The following is a 22,905-nucleotide window of genomic DNA, read 5'->3' as shown; positions in this document are numbered from 1 at the left end:
CCTGTAGATGGATTCCGTTTATTAGATGTTGATAACCGAGTAGTTCTTCCTATAAATTCACAAATTCGGATTCTAGTGACAGCTGCTGATGTAATTCATTCATGAACTGTTCCTGCATTAGGTGTAAAAGTAGATGGTACTCCTGGCCGATTAAACCAAACAAATTTTTTAATTAATCGACCAGGGCTATTTTATGGACAATGTTCAGAAATTTGTGGAGCAAATCATAGTTTTATGCCAATTGTAATTGAAAGTGTTCCTGTAAATTATTTTATTAAATGAATTTCTAAGAATAATTCTTCATTAGATGACTGAAAGCAAGTACTGGTCTCTTAAACCATTTTATAGTAAATTAGCACTTACTTCTAATGAAAAAATTAGTTAAATATATAACATTAGTTTGTCAAACTAAAATTATTAATTCATTAATATTTTTTAATCCCTCAAATAGCACCAATTGGTTGATTAAGTTTATTTATTATTTTTTCAATTACATTTGTAATTTTTAATATAATAAATTATTACTCATATATTCCTTCAATACCTAAATCAATTTTAAGCAATAAGACTCACTCAACAAAGTCACTAAATTGAAAATGATAACAAATTTATTTTCTGTATTCGACCCATCATCAAGTATTTTTAATCTTTCCTTAAATTGACTAAGTACTTTTTTAGGGATTTTGATAATCCCATCTATATACTGACTAATACCTTCTCGATATCATATTTTTTGAAATAATATTTTATTAACTCTTCATAAAGAATTTAAAACATTATTAGGTCCTATAGGAGCTAACGGTTCTACATTTATTTTCGTTTCATTATTTTCTATAATTTTATTTAATAATTTTATAGGATTATTCCCATATATTTTTACTAGCACAAGTCATTTAACATTAACTTTAACATTAGCTCTTCCTTTATGACTATGTTTTATATTATACGGTTGAATTAACAATACTCAACATATATTTGCCCATTTAGTACCACAAGGAACTCCAGCTATTTTAATACCATTTATAGTATGCATTGAAACAATCAGAAATGTAATTCGACCTGGAACTTTAGCTGTTCGATTAACAGCAAATATAATTGCCGGACATTTACTATTGACCCTTTTAGGAAATACAGGACCTTCTTTATCAGTTATTCTAATTAGTTTCCTAATTATTACCCAAATTGCTTTATTAGTTTTAGAATCAGCAGTCGCTATAATTCAATCTTATGTATTTGCTGTTCTAAGAACATTATATTCTAGAGAAGTAAACTAATGTCAACTCACTCAAATCACCCATTTCACTTAGTAGATTATAGTCCATGACCATTAACAGCTTCAATTGGTGCTATAACAACAGTTGCTGGAATAGTAAAGTGATTTCATCAATATGATAATTCTCTTTTCCTACTAGGTAACGTAATTACAATTTTAACTGTTTATCAATGATGACGAGATGTTTCCCGAGAAGGAACTTACCAAGGTCTTCACACTCTTTCTGTAACAACAGGATTACGATGAGGAATAATTTTATTTATTCTTTCAGAAGTTTTATTTTTTGTTTCATTTTTTTGAGCTTTTTTCCATAGTAGCTTATCTCCTTCAATTGAACTTGGGGCTATATGACCTCCTATAGGAATTACTCCATTTAACCCATTCCAAATTCCTTTATTAAATACTGTAATTTTATTAACTTCTGGGATCACTGTTACTTGAGCTCATCATAGTTTAATGGAAGGAAATCATTCTCAAACTACTCAAGGTTTATTTTTTACTGTATTATTAGGAGTCTATTTTACAATTCTTCAAGCTTATGAATATATTGAAGCCCCATTCACAATTGCTGACTCAGTTTATGGATCTACTTTTTTTATAGCAACAGGATTTCATGGTCTTCATGTATTAATTGGGACAACTTTTTTAATTGTTTGTTTAGGACGACACTTAAATAATCATTTTTCAAAGAATCATCACTTTGGATTTGAAGCTGCTGCTTGATATTGACACTTTGTTGATATTGTTTGATTATTCCTTTATGTATCAATTTATTGATGAGGAGGATAAATTATTATCTATATAGTATATAAAGTATATTTGACTTCCAATCATATGGTCTATTATTAATAGTATAGATAATTTTTTCAATTTTAACAATTAGCTTAATCCTTTTATTAATTTCTGTAGTAGTAATATTATTAGCTTCACTTTTATCAAAAAAAACTATTGTTGATCGAGAAAAAGCATCTCCATTTGAATGTGGATTTGACCCAAAATCATCATCTCGACTTCCTTTCTCTTTACGATTTTTTTTAATCACTATTATTTTTTTAATTTTTGATGTAGAAATTGCATTAATTTTACCAATTATTTTAATTATTAAATTTTCAAACCTTATATACTGAACAATTACATCAATTATTTTTATTTTAATTTTATTACTAGGACTTTATCATGAATGAAATCAAGGTATATTAAATTGATCAAATTAATGATAGGGTTGTAGTTAATTATAACATTTGATTTGCATTCAAAAAGTATTGATTTTTCAATCTACCTTGAATATGAAGCGATATATTGCAATTAGTTTCGACCTAATCTTAGGTAAATTTACCCTTATTCTTTAATTGAAGCCAAAAAGCGGCTTATCACTGTTAATGATAGAATTGAGTTTTAAACTCCAATTAAGGAAGTATGATGTTCAAGTAAAAGCTGCTAACTTTTTTCTTTTAATGGTTAAATTCCATTTATACTTCTATTTATATAGTTTAATAAAAACATTACATTTTCATTGTAAAATTAAATAATTTTATTTTATAAATTACTAAAAAAAATTCAGTATATTCAAAGATTAATTAATCTCCCTAACATCTTCAGTGTTATACTCTAAATATAAGCTATTTGAATAAAAACAAATTATATACATAAATACAATAACAATCCAAAAAACAAAACTTAATAAATAAATTTTTAAATTATTATTTTGTAATATTTGATTTAACTGAGAATTCTTTGCTAAATTATAATAAAGTTGTTGCCCACCAAAATATTCTGATCAACCCTGATCAAATGACTTAATACTTAACTTTCCTAAAATTAAGGAATAATTAATAATTCCATAAGTAGAAATATAAGGTATAAATCATATAGAGCCTAAAAAATAAGAACTATTATAATTTATTAAAGCCTTATTTATAAAAAATAAAGAAACATTAGAAATTATATAACCTATAAATCCCCCAATAATACATACAAATAATGTTAATAATTTTAAATTTAAAGGTAAAATAATAACTTCTGGTGTAGGAAAAATTAATCAATTTAACATACTTCCTCCTACAATTCTTAAAACTAATAAACCTATTATACTCTTTAATATTACTCAACCTTCATCATTTAATATATTCAATGAAGAAAAATTAGAATCCCCAGTTATTGTGTAATAAACTAAGCGAAAAGAATAACAAACTGTTAAACCAGTGGAAAAAAAGTAAAGAAAAAAAGAAAATATATTAATATAAGAAAAAGATACTATTTCTAAAATTAAATCCTTAGAATAAAACCCAGCTAAAAAAGGTATCCCACATAAAGCTAAATTAGCTACATTAAAACAAGAAGATGTCAATGGTATTATTAAGCTTAATCTACCCATTAAACGAATATCTTGATTATTATTTATATTATGAATAATAGCTCCAGCACACATAAATAATAATGCCTTAAATAAAGCATGAGTTAATAAGTGAAAAAAAGCTAACTTATAAAAACCTATAGATAAAATTCTTATTATTAATCCTAATTGTCTTAAAGTAGATAAAGCAATAATCTTTTTTAAATCAAATTCATAATTAGCACCTAATCCAGCTATAAATATAGTTAATCCAGATAATAATAATAATAAATTTCCTATTCAACTTATTCTTAAAACAATATTAAATCGAATTAATAAATAAACACCAGCTGTAACTAAAGTAGAAGAATGAACTAAAGCTGAAACAGGTGTTGGAGCCGCCATAGCTGCAGGTAATCAAGAAGAAAAAGGAATTTGGGCACTCTTAGTTATAGCAGCTAATATAACTAATAACCCTACAATTATTATTTCATTATCAGATTGTATTACATCTAAATAAAAAATATAATTTCAACTCCCATAATTTAATATTCAAGCAATAGCTAATAAAAGAGCCACATCTCCAATTCGGTTAGACAATGCAGTTAATATACCAGCATTATATGACTTAATATTTTGAAAGTAAATTACTAAACAATAAGATACTAACCCTAATCCATCTCACCCTAATAAAATTCTAATTAAATTTGGACTAATAATTAATAATATTATTGATATAACAAATATTAATACTAATATAATAAATCGATTAATTTTATAGTCACTTTCTATATATTCCTTTCTATAATAAATAACTAAAGAAGAAATCATTAGTACAAATGATATAAAAATTAATCTTATTCAATCTAATAAAATTGTCATTACAATTATTAAAGAATTTATTGAAACAACTTCTCATTCAATAAAAATTGTATAATCATTTATAATAAAAATTAACCCTATCGTAAATGACAAAAGACTACAAAAAAATAGACTAACGAATCTAATAGAACAAATTGATAAATATTTCACGATTTAAAAAGATTTACTCTTATCATTGACACCACAAATCAATATTTTTATTAAACTATTTAAATTATAATCATAATATACACATATCCCCCTTTAAAATTAATAAATTTAATGGAAATCAATGTAAAAATAAAAGTAAATATTCTCGAATCCTACCTCCTCTAAAAGAATAAATACCTGAAAATAACTTTCCATGTTGTCTATAAGCATATAAATATAATGTATAAGCAGCTCTAAAAAAAGATAACAAAGATAATATTAACATTGTTACCCAAGACCAACTAACAATTCTATTAATTAATGAAATTTCTCCTAATAAATTTAAAGTAGGAGGAGCCGCTATATTTGCTGAACTTAATAAAAATCATCATAAAGCTATAGAAGGTATAAAATTTAATAAACCCTTATTAATTAATAAACTTCGACTACCTAAACGTTCATAAGAAATATTTGCTAAACAAAATAACCCTGAAGAACATAGCCCATGAGCAATTATTAAAGTATAAGAACCACATATCCCTATATAAGTTATAGTTATTAGACCAGCTAATACAATTCCTATATGAGCAACCGAAGAATAAGCAATTAATGCCTTAAGATCAGTTTGGCATAAACAAGTTAATCTCACTAATACCCCCCCTACTAATCTAATTCTAATTCAAATAAAATTAAATTTTAATCCTAAAAGTTGTAAAAAAGGGAAAACCCGTAATAAACCATACCCACCTAACTTTAACATAATTCCAGCTAAAATTATTGAACCTGAAACAGGAGCTTCTACATGAGCCTTAGGTAATCATAAATGAACTAAAAATATTGGTATTTTTACTAAAAATGCTATAACTAATGAAAAATATAAAATCTCATAATTAAATATATAATTATTTAATAAATAAAAATTCATAGTATTTGTAACCTTATATAAATAAAAAATACCAATTAATATTGGTAACGACACTAATAAAGTATAAAATAATAAATAAACACCAGCTTGTAAACGTTCAGGTTGATACCCCCACCCTAAAATTAAAAACAAAGTAGGAATTAATCTTCTTTCAAAAAATAAATAAAACATAAATAATCTTATTCTACTAAAAGTTAATACTAATATTAATAATAATAAAATAATATTAAATAAAAATAAATTAGTATAATTATTATATTTAAAGACAGATTCTCTAGCCATTAATATTAAAGAAACAATTCATAAACTTAATAAAATCAACCCATAAGAAATCATATCAGAACCAAATAAGTAAGAAATTGACATAAAATAATTTGAATATATATTATTTAAAATAAAAACAAAAGAAATTAAAAATAAAAATCTTTGAACCATTCAATATGACTTTTTAATAAAACATAATGGAAATAAAAATAAAACTATAAAAATAATTTTTAACATTGTAAAATATTAAATCTTTGAAAATAATCATTTCCATGTGTACGAATTATTGAAACTAAAATTGAAAGACCTAAAGCTCCTTCACAAACTCTAAAAGTTAAAAATATTATTCTAAAAAAATTCTCATAATTATATATATTTAAATATACAAATAATAAAAGAAATAATCTTAAAACAATATATTCTAATCTTAATAATATAGACAATAAATGCTTTCGATTAGAAACAAAAGTAAATACCCCTATAATAAATAAAATTCTAGGTAAACATCAATTTAAAATTATTAACATTAGTTTTAATAGTTTAACAAAAACATTGGTCTTGTAAACCAAAAATAAGATTAATTCTTTTAAAACTTCAAGAAAAAAGAAATTTCTTTATCATTAATCCCCAAAATTAATATTTTATTTAAACTATTTCTTGACATTATACAATGAATTTTAATAACTCTTCTATTTATTTTTAATTTTATTTTTATAAATATTAAACACCCACTAGCAATAGGTTTAACACTTTTAATCCAAACTATTTTAGTGTCAATAATTTCAGGATTAATAACTAAAACATTTTGATTTTCATATATTTTATTTTTAGTATTCTTAGGAGGAATATTAGTTTTATTTATTTATGTAACTTCATTAGCTTCAAATGAAATATTTACTTTTTCTACAAAACTTTTAATTTCTTCAATTTCAATTTTTATAATTATAATTATTTCATTATATTTTATTGATAAAAGTATTTTACTTCAATATACTAATTTAGAAATTCAATCAATTTCAAACTTAAATTCTTACATAATAGAAAATTCTTTATCATTAAATAAATTATATAATTATCCAACCAACTTACTAACAATCTTATTAATAAATTATTTATTAATTACGCTAATTGCTGTAGTTAAAATTACTAATTTATTTAAGGGACCTCTACGACCTATATTTAACTAATGAACAAACCTTTACGACTTAAACATCCAATTTTAAGAATTGCAAATAATGCACTAGTAGATCTTCCTGCTCCAAGAAATATTTCATCTTGATGAAATTTCGGGTCATTATTAGGCTTATGCTTAATTATTCAAATTTTAACAGGATTATTTCTTGCTATACATTATACAGCAGATATTAATTTAGCATTTAATAGAGTAAATCATATTTGTCGAGATGTTAATTATGGTTGATTATTACGAACTTTACATGCTAATGGTGCGTCATTCTTCTTTATTTGTATTTACCTTCATGTAGGACGAGGAATTTATTATGGATCATATTTATATACCCCTACATGATTAGTAGGAGTAATCATTTTATTTTTAGTAATAGGAACAGCTTTTATAGGATATGTTCTTCCATGAGGGCAAATATCTTTTTGAGGAGCTACTGTTATTACTAATTTATTATCAGCTATTCCTTATTTAGGAATTGATTTAGTACAATGAGTCTGAGGAGGATTTGCTGTTGATAACGCTACATTAACTCGATTCTTTACATTCCATTTTATTTTACCTTTTATTGTATTAGCAATAACAATAATTCATTTATTATTTTTACATGAAACAGGTTCAAATAACCCAATTGGATTAAATTCTAATATTGATAAAATTCCTTTCCACCCTTATTTTACTTATAAGGACATTGTAGGATTTATTATTATAACAATAATTTTAATTTTATTAGTACTAATTAATCCATACTTATTAGGAGACCCTGATAATTTCATTCCAGCTAATCCTTTAGTAACACCTGTCCATATCCAACCAGAATGATACTTCTTATTTGCTTATGCAATTTTACGATCTATTCCTAATAAGCTTGGAGGAGTAATTGCTTTAGTATTATCAATTGCTATTCTAGCAATTCTTCCATTTTACCATTTAAGAAAATTCCGAGGAATTCAATTCTACCCAATTAATAAAATTTTATTTTGAGTAATAGTAGTTACAGTAATTTTATTAACATGAATTGGAGCCCGACCTGTAGAAGCACCATTTGTGCTAGTTGGACAAATTTTAACAGTAGTCTACTTTTCTTATTTCTTATTTAATCCTTTAATTACAAAATGATGAGATAACCTTTTAAACTAGTTAATGAGCTTGAATTAAGCATATGTTTTGAAAACATAAGATAGAAATTTAATTTTCTATTAACTTTTACTACTAAATTTAATTCATTATAATAAATATAATAAAAAAATTTTAAACCCTAAAAAAAATAATAAAAAATTTAACGAAAAAGGTAAAAAACTTTTTCAAGCCAAATATATTAATTTATCATATCGAAACCGAGGTAAAGTCCCACGAACTCAAATAAATATAAAAGAAACAAAAGTTAACTTTAAATAAAATATAAAAGAAAATACATCACATCCCAAAAATATTACACAAAATAGTATACTTATAAATAAAATTCTCGCATATTCAGCTAAAAAAATTAAGGCAAAACCCCCTCTTCTATATTCAACATTAAACCCAGAAACTAATTCAGATTCCCCTTCAGCAAAATCAAATGGAGTTCGATTAGTTTCAGCTAAAGAAATACTAAATCATACTAAAGCTATAGGAAATATTAAAAATAAAAATCAAATAAATAATTGATATTTATAAAACATTAACATATTATACCCTCCAATTAAGAATACAAAACTTAATAATACTAAAGCTAATCTAACTTCATAAGAAATTGTTTGAGCTACAGCTCGTAAACCTCCTAATAAAGCATAATTAGAATTAGATGACCAACCAGCAATTATTACAGTATAAACTCCTAAACTTGTACAACATAAAAAAAATAATAAACCTAAATTAAAAGAAAATAACTTAATAAATATAGGTATACATATCCAAACTAACAATGATAAAAATAAAGAAAAAACTGGTGAAAAATAATAAGAAATATAATTTGATAATAAAGGGTAAGTTTGTTCCTTAGTAAATAATTTAATTGCATCACAAAAAGGTTGAGGAATTCCTATAATTCCAACCTTATTAGGACCTTTCCGAATTTGAATATATCCTAATACCTTACGCTCAAGAAGAGTCAAAAAAGCAACTCTTACTAATACACAAATTACTAATAATAATCTACCAATAATAAATAATAAATTTTCTAAATAAAACATGTACTATTTGTAATATAAATTACATATATAAATTCTAAATTTATTGCACTAATCTGCCAAAATAGTAATATTAATTATATTCAATAACAAAAATAATAATTTATCAAATATTAGGTCCTTTCGTACTGAAATATTTTAATTTTTTAAAGATAGAAACCAACCTGGCTTACACCGGTTTGAACTCAGATCATGTAAGAATTTAAAAGTCGAACAGACTTAACATTTAAACGGCTACACCTAAATATATCTCTTAATCCAACATCGAGGTCGCAATCTTTTTTATCGATATGAACTCTCCAAAAAAATTACGCTGTTATCCCTAAAGTAACTTAAATTTTTAATCGTTAATAACGGATCAATTAATCATTAATTAATGATTTAATTAATTAAAAGTTTTTTAAATTTTAATATCACCCCAATAAAATATTATTAACAATCATAACAAAAAAAATCCGAAAAATTATAATTGTCTAAATATAAAGATTTATAGGGTCTTCTCGTCTTTTAAATATATTTTAGCTTTTTGACTAAAAAATAAAATTCTATTATAAATTTTTATGAAACAGTTAATATCTCGTCCAACCATTCATACCAGCCTTCAATTAAAAGACTAATGATTATGCTACCTTTGCACAGTTAGGATACTGCGGCCATTTAAAAATTATTCAGTGGGCAGGTTAGACTTTTTAAATAATTCAAAAAGACATGTTTTTGTTAAACAGGCGAACATTAATTTTGCCGAGTTCTTTATAAAAACTTTTCATAAAAAATTATTTATACAATAATAATATACTAATTTTATCATTATTACTTCATTTCTAAAATTAAAATGAATATTTTAATAAAAAATTAAAATTTAAATAAATAATTTAATTTATAAAATAAATTATAACACTTTTACTAATAATAACTATTTCTAAATCTATATTTATTATTTTATTTAAATATTTTTAATAATTTATTTTACAGCTTATCCCATAAAATATTAAAATTAAATAATTATTTAATTAATTTAACTAACTAAATAATATAAAATTTCTAAATTAAATTTATTTCTTAAAAAACTAGATACCTTTAAAAACGAATAACATTTCATTTCTAATATATTATTAAAAATAATTTTGCCACATTAACTTTTATAATATATTAACTCTTTTAAAATCGAGAAAATTAAATTTTTAATTTTTATTTAATAAACCCTGATACACAAGGTACAATAAATTAAATTTTCTTTTAAAATAATAATTTTTCAAATTATTTCAATTTTCTTTCACAATACTAATTCACTATAATTAAATTTATTTTTTCTTTATAAAATACTAAAACCAATCACTATATAATTATTTTTAATAAAATATATGTATACAACAAAAAAATTAATAAATAAAATCTAATCAATTTATATTGATTTGCACAAAAATCTTTTCAATGTAAATGAAATGCTTTACTAAATAAGCTTTAAATTGCATTCTAGATACACTTTCCAGTACATCTACTATGTTACGACTTATCTTATCTTAATAATAAGAGTGACGGGCGATGTGTACATATTTTAGAGCTAAAATCAAATTACTAATCTTTATAATTTTACTATCAAATCCACCTTCAATAAACATTTCAAATTTATATTCGTTTAAATAAATTTATTGTAACCCATTTCTACTTAAATATAAGCTACACCTTGACCTGATATATTTTCTTTTTAAAAATTTTGAAAATTAACATTCTTATAAAATATTCTAATAACGACGGTATATAAACTAAACAAATTTAAGTAAGGTCCATCGTGGATTATCGATTACAGAACAGGTTCCTCTGAATAGACTAAAATACCGCCAAATTTTTTAAGTTTCAAGAACATAACTACTACTACCTAAGTATTAATATTTACATTTTAAATAATAGGGTATCTAATCCTAGTTTATTACTAAAATTTCCAAGCTTCAATTAATTTATAATAAAATAATTAATAATTTAAAAATTTCACCTAATAAATTATATTTTATTTTAAATTAAACAATTTAACTTTAACTAACAAAATTTATTTGCATTATTCGTATAACCGCGGCTGCTGGCACAAATTTAGCCAATACTCTTTAATATTACTATTTCTAGATTTCTCTAATTAATAATACTAATTACTGCGAATATAAATTCATTTATTTATTATTTAAATAAATAAAAACTCATACAAAAATTTACATATAAATTAAACTAATAATAAATTTATAAGCTAAAATAAAACTTTATACTTAAAATTTTATTAATAATAACAAAAATTAACAAAAATTAATAATCTAAAATAATAAAAATAAGAAAATTATTAAATTTATTTAATAAATAAATAAAAATTGGTACTAGATAACATTTTCAACTCATAACTATAAAAATTACATATTAATTTTTACATAGAAATAAATCAATTATACCCCCTAATATAAAGATTCATTCTATTATAATTTTATTTAATATTTTAACAAATAAATATTAAATTTATTAATTATAAAATAATTTAAATTAGTAAAAAAAATCAAAAAGTAAAAAATGAACCATCAGAATTTTTAAAAAATTCATGAATTTTGACAAAATTCGGATTTTTTTTTAAATTTTTCAAAAATTTAAAAATTTTTAGTGTTATTTTTTCATATAAAAAATTTTATATAATATATATTTAATGTTTTTAATAACATTAATTTAATATTATAGGGAATATCTATTTTTTATTTAAAGCGCGCAGAATCTGAAATTAGATCTATATACTCTATTATATAGATAAATATATATATATATATATATATATATATATATAAATGTTTAATTAATCACTATTTATCTATTGATCTAGAAGCAAAAAAATTTCTATAACAATCCGATTAATCATAATAGACAAATTAATCTTTATTATACATCTATTTACCTGTCAATAGTAATATAATGTCTAATATATAATATACATTATATAAATAATTTATATATATATATATATATATATATATTAATAATCAATTAGATGAATATAGTTATATATATATATAATCATTTATATATATACATAAATCTATATAATATAAATAATATAGATAGTATTAAATATTGTATATAGATAAATTTATATATATATATATATATATATACAAAAATTAATTATATATATATATATAGATATAATTACATTAATTTCATATTATAAATAACTAATATATTAACTTAATAAGTAAATAAAAATTGGTACTAGGTAATATTTTCAACTCTTAACTATAAAAATTATATGTTAATTTTTACATAGAAATAAATCAATTATACCCCCTAATATAAAGATTCATTCTATTATAATTTTATTTAATATTTTAACAAATAAATATTAAATTTATTAATTATAAAATAATTTAAATTAGTAAAAAAAAATCAAAAAGTAAAAAATGAACCATCAGAATTTTTAAAAAATTCATAAATTTTGACAAAATTCGGATTTTTTTTTTTTTTTTTTTAAATTTTTCAAAAATTTAAAAATTTTTAGTGTTATTTTTTCATATAAAAAATTTATATAATATATATTTAATGTTTTTAATAACATTAATTTAATATTATAGGGGGTATCTATTTTTTATTTGAAGCGTGCAGAATCTGAAATTAGGTCTATATACTCTATTATATAGATAGATATATATATATAAATGTTTAATTAATCACTATTTATCTATTGATCTAGAAACAAAAAAAAATTTCTATAACAATCCGATTAATCATAATAGACAAATTAATCTTTATTATCCATCTATTTATCTATCAATAGTAATATAATGTCTAATATATAGTATACATTATATAAATAATTTATATATTAATAATCAATTAGATGAATATAGTTATATATATAAATCATTTATATATATATATACATCTATATAATATAAATAATATAGATATTATTAAATATTGTATATAGATAAATCTATATATATATATATATGCAAAAATTAATTATCTATATATATATTTTTAATATATAACATATTTTTATTACACATATAAATATAAATATAATAAGTATAAATAATATTATTTTTGTTATATTTATACATATAAATATGATATATATAGCTAATATTTATAATTACATTAATTTTGTATTATAATAATTTATATAATATATATTTAATGTTTTTAATAACATTAATTTAATATTATAGGGGGTATCTATTTTTTATTTGAAGCGTGCAGAATCTGAAATTAGGTCTATATACTCTATTATATAGATAAATATATATATATAAATGTTTAATTAATCACTATTTATCTATTGATCTAGAAACAAAAAAAAATTTCTATAACAATCCGATTAATCATAATAGACAAATTAATCTTTATTATCCATCTATTTATCTATCAATAGTAATATAATGTCTAATATATAGTATACATTATATAAATAATTTATATATTAATAATCAATTAGATGAATATAGTTATATATATAAATCATTTATATATATATATACATCTATATAATATAAATAATATAGATATTATTAAATATTGTATATAGATAAATATATATATATATATATATGCAAAAATTAATTATCTATATATATACATATATAGATATATAATTACATTAGTTTTATATTATAAAATAACTAATATATTAACTTAATAAGTAAATAAAAATTGGTACTAGGTAATATTTTCAACTCTTAACTATAAAAATTATATGTTAATTTTTACATAGAAATAAATCAATTATACCCCCTAATATAAAGATTCATTCTATTATAATTTTATTTAATATTTTAACAAATAAATATTAAACTTATTAATTATAAAATAATTTAAATTAGTAAAAAAAAAATCAAAAAGTAAAAAATGAACCATCAGAATTTTTAAAAAATTCATAAATTTTGACAAAATTCGGATTTTTTTTTTTTTTTTTTAAAATTTTTCAAAAATTTAAAAATTTTTAGTGTTATTTTTTCATATAAAAAATTTATATAATATATATTTAATGTTTTTAATAACATTAATTTAATATTATAGGGGGTATCTATTTTTTATTTGAAGCGTGCAGAATCTGAAATTAGGTCTATATACTCTATTATATAGATAGATATATATATATAAATGTTTAATTAATCACTATTTATCTATTGATCTAGAAACAAAAAAAAATTTCTATAACAATCCGATTAATCATAATAGACAAATTAATCTTTATTATCCATCTATTTATCTATCAATAGTAATATAATGTCTAATATATAGTATACATTATATAAATAATTTATATATTAATAATCAATTAGATGAATATAGTTATATATATAAATCATTTATATATATATATACATCTATATAATATAAATAATATAGATATTATTAAATATTGTATATAGATAAATCTATATATATATATATATGCAAAAATTAATTATCTATATATATATTTTTAATATATAACATATTTTTATTACACATATAAATATAAATATAATAAGTATAAATAATATTATTTTTGTTATATTTATACATATAAATATGATATATATAGCTAATATTTATAATTACATTAATTTTGTATTATAATAATTTATATAATATATATTTAATGTTTTTAATAACATTAATTTAATATTATAGGGGGTATCTATTTTTATTTGAAGCGTGCAGAATCTGAAATTAGGTCTATATACTCTATTATATAGATAAATATATATATATAAATGTTTAATTAATCACTATTTATCTATTGATCTAGAAACAAAAAAAAATTTCTATAACAATCCGATTAATCATAATAGACAAATTAATCTTTATTATCCATCTATTTATCTATCAATAGTAATATAATGTCTAATATATAGTATACATTATATAAATAATTTATATATTAATAATCAATTAGATGAATATAGTTATATATATAAATCATTTATATATATATATACATCTATATAATATAAATAATATAGATATTATTAAATATTGTATATAGATAAATCTATATATATATATATATGCAAAAATTAATTATCTATATATATATCTTTAATATATAACATATTTCTATTACACATATAAATATAAATATAATAAATATAAATAATATTATTTTTGTTATATTTATACATATAAATATGATATATATAGCTAATATTTATAATTACATTAATTTTGTATTATAATAATTTATATAATATATATTTAATGTTTTTAATAACATTAATTTAATATTATAGGGGGTATCTATTTTTTATTTGAAGCGTGCAGAATCTGAAATTAGGTCTATATACTCTATTATATAGATAGATATATATATATAAATGTTTAATTAATCACTATTTATCTATTGATCTAGAAACAAAAAAAAATTTCTATAACAATCCGATTAATCATAATAGACAAATTAATCTTTATTATCCATCTATTTATCTATCAATAGTAATATAATGTCTAATATATAGTATACATTATATAAATAATTTATATATTAATAATCAATTAGATGAATATAGTTATATATATAAATCATTTATATATATATATACATCTATATAATATAAATAATATAGATATTATTAAATATTGTATATAGATAAATCTATATATATATATATATGCAAAAATTAATTATCTATATATATATATAATTTTAAAAACCCTTAAATTACATTCTTAAAAATTTTAAAAAATTATACTAATTTTGATTCACTATAAAAAAATAAAAATATAATTTTTTTTCAAAATTTCACAAAAAAATTACTATAAAGAAGGAAAAAAAAAAAAAAAAAAAAGAGTCAAGTTTCATTGAATGAATTGCCTGATAAAAGGGTTACCTTGATAGGGTAAATTATGTAATTAATATTACATTCATTAATTATATTTAATAGAATTAAACTATTTCTAAAAGTATCAAAAACTTTTGTGCATCGTACACCAAAATATAAAAAGATAAGCTAATTAAGCTACTGGGCTCATACCCCATTTATAAAGGTTCTAATCCTTTTCTTTTTAATTTTTAATAATTCATCAAAAATTATATTTTTAGCTATTTTAATAATAGGAACTTTAATTGCTATTTCAGCTAACTCTTGAATAGGAGCCTGAATAGGGTTAGAAATTAATTTATTAGCTTTTATCCCCCTAATAAGAGGTAATAAATTAATATCTACAGAAGCATCTTTAAAGTACTTTTTAACGCAAGCATTAGCTTCTTCTGTATTTTTGTTTGCAGTAATCCTATTTTTATTAAATATAAATAGAGATTCGAATTATTTAATAGAAATAATTATTTTCTCTACTCTTTTATTAAAAAGTGGATCTGCTCCTTTTCATTTTTGATTTCCTAATGTAATAGAAGGATTATCATGAATTAATGCATTAATTTTAATAACTTGACAAAAGATTGCTCCTTTAATATTAATTTCTTATGTAATTTTTAAGCCATTAATTATTATTAGAATTATCTTATCAAGCTTAATTGGTGCATTAGGAGGATTAAACCAAACTTCTTTACGCAAATTAATAGCTTATTCATCAATTAATCATTTAGGATGAATATTGGCAGCAATATATAACAGAAATATTTGATTAGTGTATTTCTTATTTTATACATTTTTAACATTCTCAATAGTATTTATGTTTAATATATTCAAAATTTCTTATATTAATCAATTATTTACACTATTTTTCCATGAAAAAAGAATTAAATTTTTTTTATTCTTTAACCTTCTTTCACTAGGAGGATTACCACCATTTTTAGGATTTTTACCTAAAATATTTGTAATTCAATCCCTTACTATGAATAATCAATTATTTCTATTGACTTTTATAGTAATAATAACGTTAATTACTTTATATTTTTATATACGATTATGTTATAGAGCTTTCATATTGAATTATTACGAAAATAACTGAATAACATTTTCATTTTATAAAAGTTCTAATATAAAGTTATTATTGATCTTTTCTTATATTTCGACCTTTGGGCTATTTTTAACTTCTTCCTTATATTTCTTTTTTTAAGGTTTTAAGTTAAATAAACTAATAGCCTTCAAAGCTATCAATATAAGAATAATCTTTTAAGCCTTAGTAAATTTATTACTCCTTTAGAATTGCAGTCTAATGTCATTATTGACTATAAAGCTAATTGATTAAAGAGAATGATTCTCATAAATAAATTTACAATCTATTGCCTAAACTTCAGCCATTTAATCGCAACAATGGTTATTTTCTACTAATCACAAAGATATTGGTACCTTATATTTTATCTTTGGAGCATGATCTGGTATAATTGGAACTTCATTAAGAATTTTAATTCGAGCTGAATTAGGGCACCCTGGTGCACTAATTGGTGATGACCAAATTTATAATGTTATTGTAACAGCTCATGCTTTTATTATAATTTTCTTTATAGTTATACCTATTATAATTGGAGGATTTGGAAATTGATTAGTTCCTTTAATACTAGGAGCTCCTGATATAGCATTCCCTCGAATGAATAATATAAGTTTCTGACTTTTACCTCCTGCTTTAACCTTATTATTAGTTAGAAGCATAGTAGAAAAGGGAGCTGGGACAGGATGAACTGTATACCCACCTTTATCTTCAATTATTGCTCATGGAGGAGCTTCTGTTGATTTAGCTATTTTTTCATTACATTTAGCTGGAATTTCTTCAATTTTAGGAGCAGTAAATTTTATTACAACCGTAATTAATATGCGGGCTACTGGGATTACATTTGATCGAATACCTTTATTCGTTTGATCAGTTGTAATTACTGCTCTATTACTTTTACTTTCTCTTCCAGTTTTAGCCGGAGCTATCACAATATTATTAACGGATCGGAATTTAAATACTTCATTCTTTGACCCTGCGGGAGGAGGAGACCCAATTCTTTACCAACATTTATTTTGATTTTTCGGACACCCAGAAGTTTATATTTTAATTTTACCAGGATTTGGAATAATTTCTCATATTATTAGTCAAGAATCTGGAAAGAAGGAAACATTTGGGTCTCTAGGAATAATTTATGCTATACTAGCAATTGGTCTTTTAGGATTCATTGTCTGAGCTCATCATATATTTACAGTTGGAATAGATGTTGATACTCGAGCTTATTTTACTTCAGCAACAATAATTATTGCTGTTCCTACTGGAATTAAAATTTTTAGTTGACTTGCTACATTATATGGTACTCAATTAACTTATTCTCCAGCTATTTTATGAGCCTTAGGATTTGTATTTTTATTCACTGTAGGAGGATTAACAGGGGTAGTATTAGCTAATTCTTCTGTTGATATTATTTTACATGACACATATTATGTAGTAGCCCACTTCCATTATGTACTTTCAATAGGAGCTGTATTCGCTATTATAGCCGGTTTTGTCCACTGATACCCATTATTTACAGGATTAACCTTAAATAATAAGCTTTTAAAAAGTCAATTTGTTATAATATTCATTGGAGTAAATTTAACATTTTTCCCTCAACATTTTTTAGGATTAGCCGGAATACCTCGTCGATATTCTGACTATCCAGATGCTTACACGACATGAAATGTAATCTCAACAATTGGGTCAACAATTTCATTATTAGGAATTTTATATTTATTCTATATTATCTGAGAAAGTTTAGTATCCCAACGTCAAGTAATCTTCCCAATTCAATTAAATTCATCAATTGAATGATTACAAAATACTCCACCTGCTGAACACAGATATAATGAATTGCCTTTATTAGTTAATTTCTAATATGGCAGATTAGTGCAATGGATTTAAGCTCCATATATAAAGTATTTTACTTTTATTAGAAAACTAATGTCAACATGAGCAAATTTAGGTTTACAAGATAGTTCTTCCCCATTAATAGAACAATTAATTTTTTTTCATGATCACGCATTAATAATTTTAGTAATAATCACTGTATTAGTAGGTTATTTAATATTTACTTTATTTTTTAATAATTATGTAAATCGGTATTTATTACATGGACAAACAATTGAAATTATTTGAACTATTTTACCTGCTATTATTTTACTATTTATTGCTTTCCCTTCTTTACGACTACTATATTTATTAGATGAAATTAACGAACCTGCAGTAACTTTAAAGGCTATTGGTCATCAATGATATTGAAGTTATGAATATTCAGATTTTAATAATGTTGAATTCGATTCATATATAATCCCAACTAATGAATTACCTGTAGATGGATTCCGTTTATTAGATCGATGGAACCCTAGAACGGATGCCAACTGGAAGCTGTGGGTTCACAGACGGGGCCGTTCTAGGGGGGAGAACGGGTCTGGGTCTATATATCGAAGACCAGGAAACTAGAATCTCCCTTCGACTGCCGGATCATAATACGATCCTACAGGCCGAAATCCGAGCGATCACAGAGTGTCTGAACTGGTTTAAAGCTAACACAAGGCCAATCACTGTAAACATCCTAACGGACAGTAAAGCAGCAATTAAAGCAATAACAAGCAAGACGGTGAAATCAAAAACTGTCCTGCAGTGTAAAAAATCAATCAACGACTACTCCCACCATGGTTCTGTTAACATTATATGGGTACCAGGACATAAAGGGATTAGGGGTAACGAGATAGCCAACTCCTTGGCAAGGCAAGCCAGAGAGCAAGCAACGATAAGCCTAGATAATGCTAAGCCTTTAAAAGCGGCGCGTCTAGAGTTAAAAGCATGGGCAGAAAACGCCCATACATCCCTCTGGAATACTGAAGAGAAAGGGAAAAATACAAAAATCCTCTGGGGAAACCCAGACCAGGATAAAACAAAGGAACTCCTTCAAATGAGTAAAAAAGACATTAGTAGACTGACAGGCATCTTTACAGGACACCTAGGGCTACAAGCACACCTGCACAAAATCGGTTGTGCAGAAAGCAGCGAATGCAGAGCATGCGGAGAGGACGACGAAACGTTGGAACACTATCTCTGTCATTGCCCAGCCTTCGCGACGCTAAGAAACCAATTTCTAGGAAATAACACTATACCAGAACTCCACCAAATTAGGGCAAGCGAGTTCAAAAACTTAAGAGATTATGTCAATGGCACAGAATTTCTTAACTGATAAATTTATTTTCTTTTCAATAAATTAAGCAATAAAAAATTTATTCCCCTTAGGCTTCCGAAATTAGAGCGCACAACAGGCCTATACTGGCTTAAGTGTATGCCCCATACGGGCATGTGGCGATTCTTATATTCTCCCCTCTTTTCAACCTAACCTAACCTAACCTAAAATTTCTCAGGAAGTTAATATATTCTGCGAAATTCCTGGCGCAAATTACATACAAAAGGTATTGAATTGCCTTGTAATATGGTCCGATACAATCCTTGGGCATCTATTGACTCAGAAATGTACAGTTATACGAAAAGTTTCGCCCCTATAGTGACGGTAATGGCCATAATACGAAAACGACATTGTTCACAGTACAAATTTCATGCTTTTTTGGTAGTGCTTATATTTAGTTGCTTTGGAAGCTTTGGGAACAGGTTTGTAACAAAATATTTCACATTTCTGATTCAATTAATGTCCAATGATTGTATCGGACCATATTGCAAGGTAATTCAATGCCTTTTGTTGTAATTTGAGCCAGGAATTCCGCGGAATATATTAACTTCCGGAGAAATTTGAGGAAAAACGTGTATTAATCGACGTCCAGGAAGGAATATTTTGATCAATAACAACTCCAAAGCTTTCTAGGGTCTTAAGATTTGCAATCTAAAACTAATTTTGTGATTTTTGTAAAGTACAACACCTAAAAACGCAAAGAATTAAGCAAGGGACAGGTTTAATGAGCTATACAAGTAGTCCGACCTTAAATAACGGCATTAAACCCCCAACAATTATTTGTTTTCTCTAAAATATATCTCAGACACCCGGAGACATTCGCCAAAACTAAAAAAATTATAAATTTTGCTATTAATTCCATAAATTGTACGATAATACTCGTATTTCCTTGGGGTGTATGTATACTTTTCTGTGTAACTGTACATCAGGGCTGAGCAAAATAATAAAAGAGAGTATTTAAGGGAGAATTAATATTAAATATTTCTTGATGTTCTATTCTTTTTTAATTTATTTGTAACATAAATGTTGTCTAAAATAATCCATGAAACAAATTATAAAAAAACATGTATAATAACAATTATAATTATAAAATTATAAAAAAACATGTATAATAAAAAACAAGTGAGAAAAGGCTATAGTCGGTACTGGGCCGACTATGTGATACCCTACACCACTACCTCTGTGCATAATCATTTTATTCGAAAACATTTCTTTTAGGGAGATACGAAAGTTTTCACATATCTGGATTTTATACCAAATGACTTAAGGCGAACTGAACCAAAATAATTAATATTTAATTTTATATTGGACTACTATCGACATCGCCAACATCAATATTCTTCTATCTCTGTTAGAAAATTTCGTGATGATCCGATCAAAATTCCGACCTGTAGTGTCAGAGAAAGTGAAAAAAGGGATGTATTACCGACTATTGCGATATCTCTATTATTTGACCACCTACGCCAACCTACTTTGCATACTTTTAAAGATGAGATTTTCTACTTTCTTAGTCGGGCGTTGCTTTTAGATGGTTCCCAACCAAAGGTGTGATATGCGTCATTATAAATAAAATCGAAAAAATTAAATGTTGGGTTCTATTAGCGACTATTGCGATATCTTCGTTGTGTGACCGCCTACGACAACCTACGTTACATCGTTTCAAAGGCGATATTTTCTACTTTCATTGCCAAGTTTTGATTTTTATATACCCCTTATAGACGCTGAGATATTTGCTTTGGAATAAAATGTAGACTTTTTCTTCAAATAACTTTTTTGCTCATTCCGACCCCTAAATATTATCCGACCATAACCAAAATCAATAGGCTTCTTCTCCTCCGGGACCCCCATCAACACCCAAAATTACGTGACGATCCGATCAAAATTGCGACCTGTAGCGTGATTTCCAAAAAAGTGGAATAATGGGATGTATTACCGACTATTGCAATATCTCCGTTATTTGGTCACCTACGCCGACCTAGTTTGCATCATTGTAAAGATGGGATCTTCTACTTTCATAGTCAGGCTTTGCTTTTGAAAAGTCCCTAACCAAAGCTGTGATATTCGTCATTATAATTAAAATCGCAAGAATGAAAATTTGCGTTTTATTTGCCACTATTGCAATATCTCCGTTGTTTGATCACCCACGAGAACTTACTTAACATAATTGGAAAGGTGATATTTTTTACTTTTATAGTCAGGTTCTTGCTTTTGGTATACCCCATATAGAAGCTGAGATATTCGCTTTGGATAAAAACGTTGTCTTTTTATCCACATAAGTTTTTTGCCCATTCCGACCCCTGAACATTATCCGACCATCAATAAAATTAATAGGCTTCTTCCCCTCCGGGAGCCTCATCAACACCCAAAATTTCGTGACAATCCGATCAAAATTGCGACCTGTAGCGTGATTACAAGGTTTAGGTTTAGACGGACGGACTGACGGACGGACACACATAGCCAGATCGACTCAGCTCGTCGAGACATTCATTTTGGTATATATAAGTATGGGTCTACGACCATTATTTCGATGCGTTACAAACTTTTTGGGCAAAACCAACTTATAATACCCTCCCCACATAGTGGTGTAGGGTATAAACATATATATAACAAAGAGCAAATCCCTACAACTTGCTTATGTGCTAGCACACAGGCGTGCT

General features: G+C 23.9%; 2 pseudogenes; both read left to right on the top strand.

Moving 5' to 3' along the window:
• The first annotated feature begins 6,251 nt into the window (after positions 1-6,251).
• LOC141401430 (NADH-ubiquinone oxidoreductase chain 6-like) lies at positions 6,252-9,736 on the top strand (annotated as a pseudogene).
• Positions 9,737-16,119: 6,383 nt separating this feature from the next.
• On the top strand, positions 16,120-18,130 carry LOC141406495 (NADH-ubiquinone oxidoreductase chain 2-like; annotated as a pseudogene).
• Positions 18,131-22,905: the final 4,775 nt, after the last annotated feature.

The sequence above is a fragment of the Musca autumnalis genome, unplaced genomic scaffold (assembly GCF_047663935.1).
Source record: "Musca autumnalis isolate F117 unplaced genomic scaffold, ASM4766393v1 scaffold_1, whole genome shotgun sequence".
NCBI lineage: Eukaryota > Metazoa > Arthropoda > Insecta > Diptera > Muscidae > Musca > Musca autumnalis.
The sequence above is the reverse complement of the archived record's forward strand: the minus strand, read 5'-3'. Positions and strand labels throughout refer to the sequence as shown.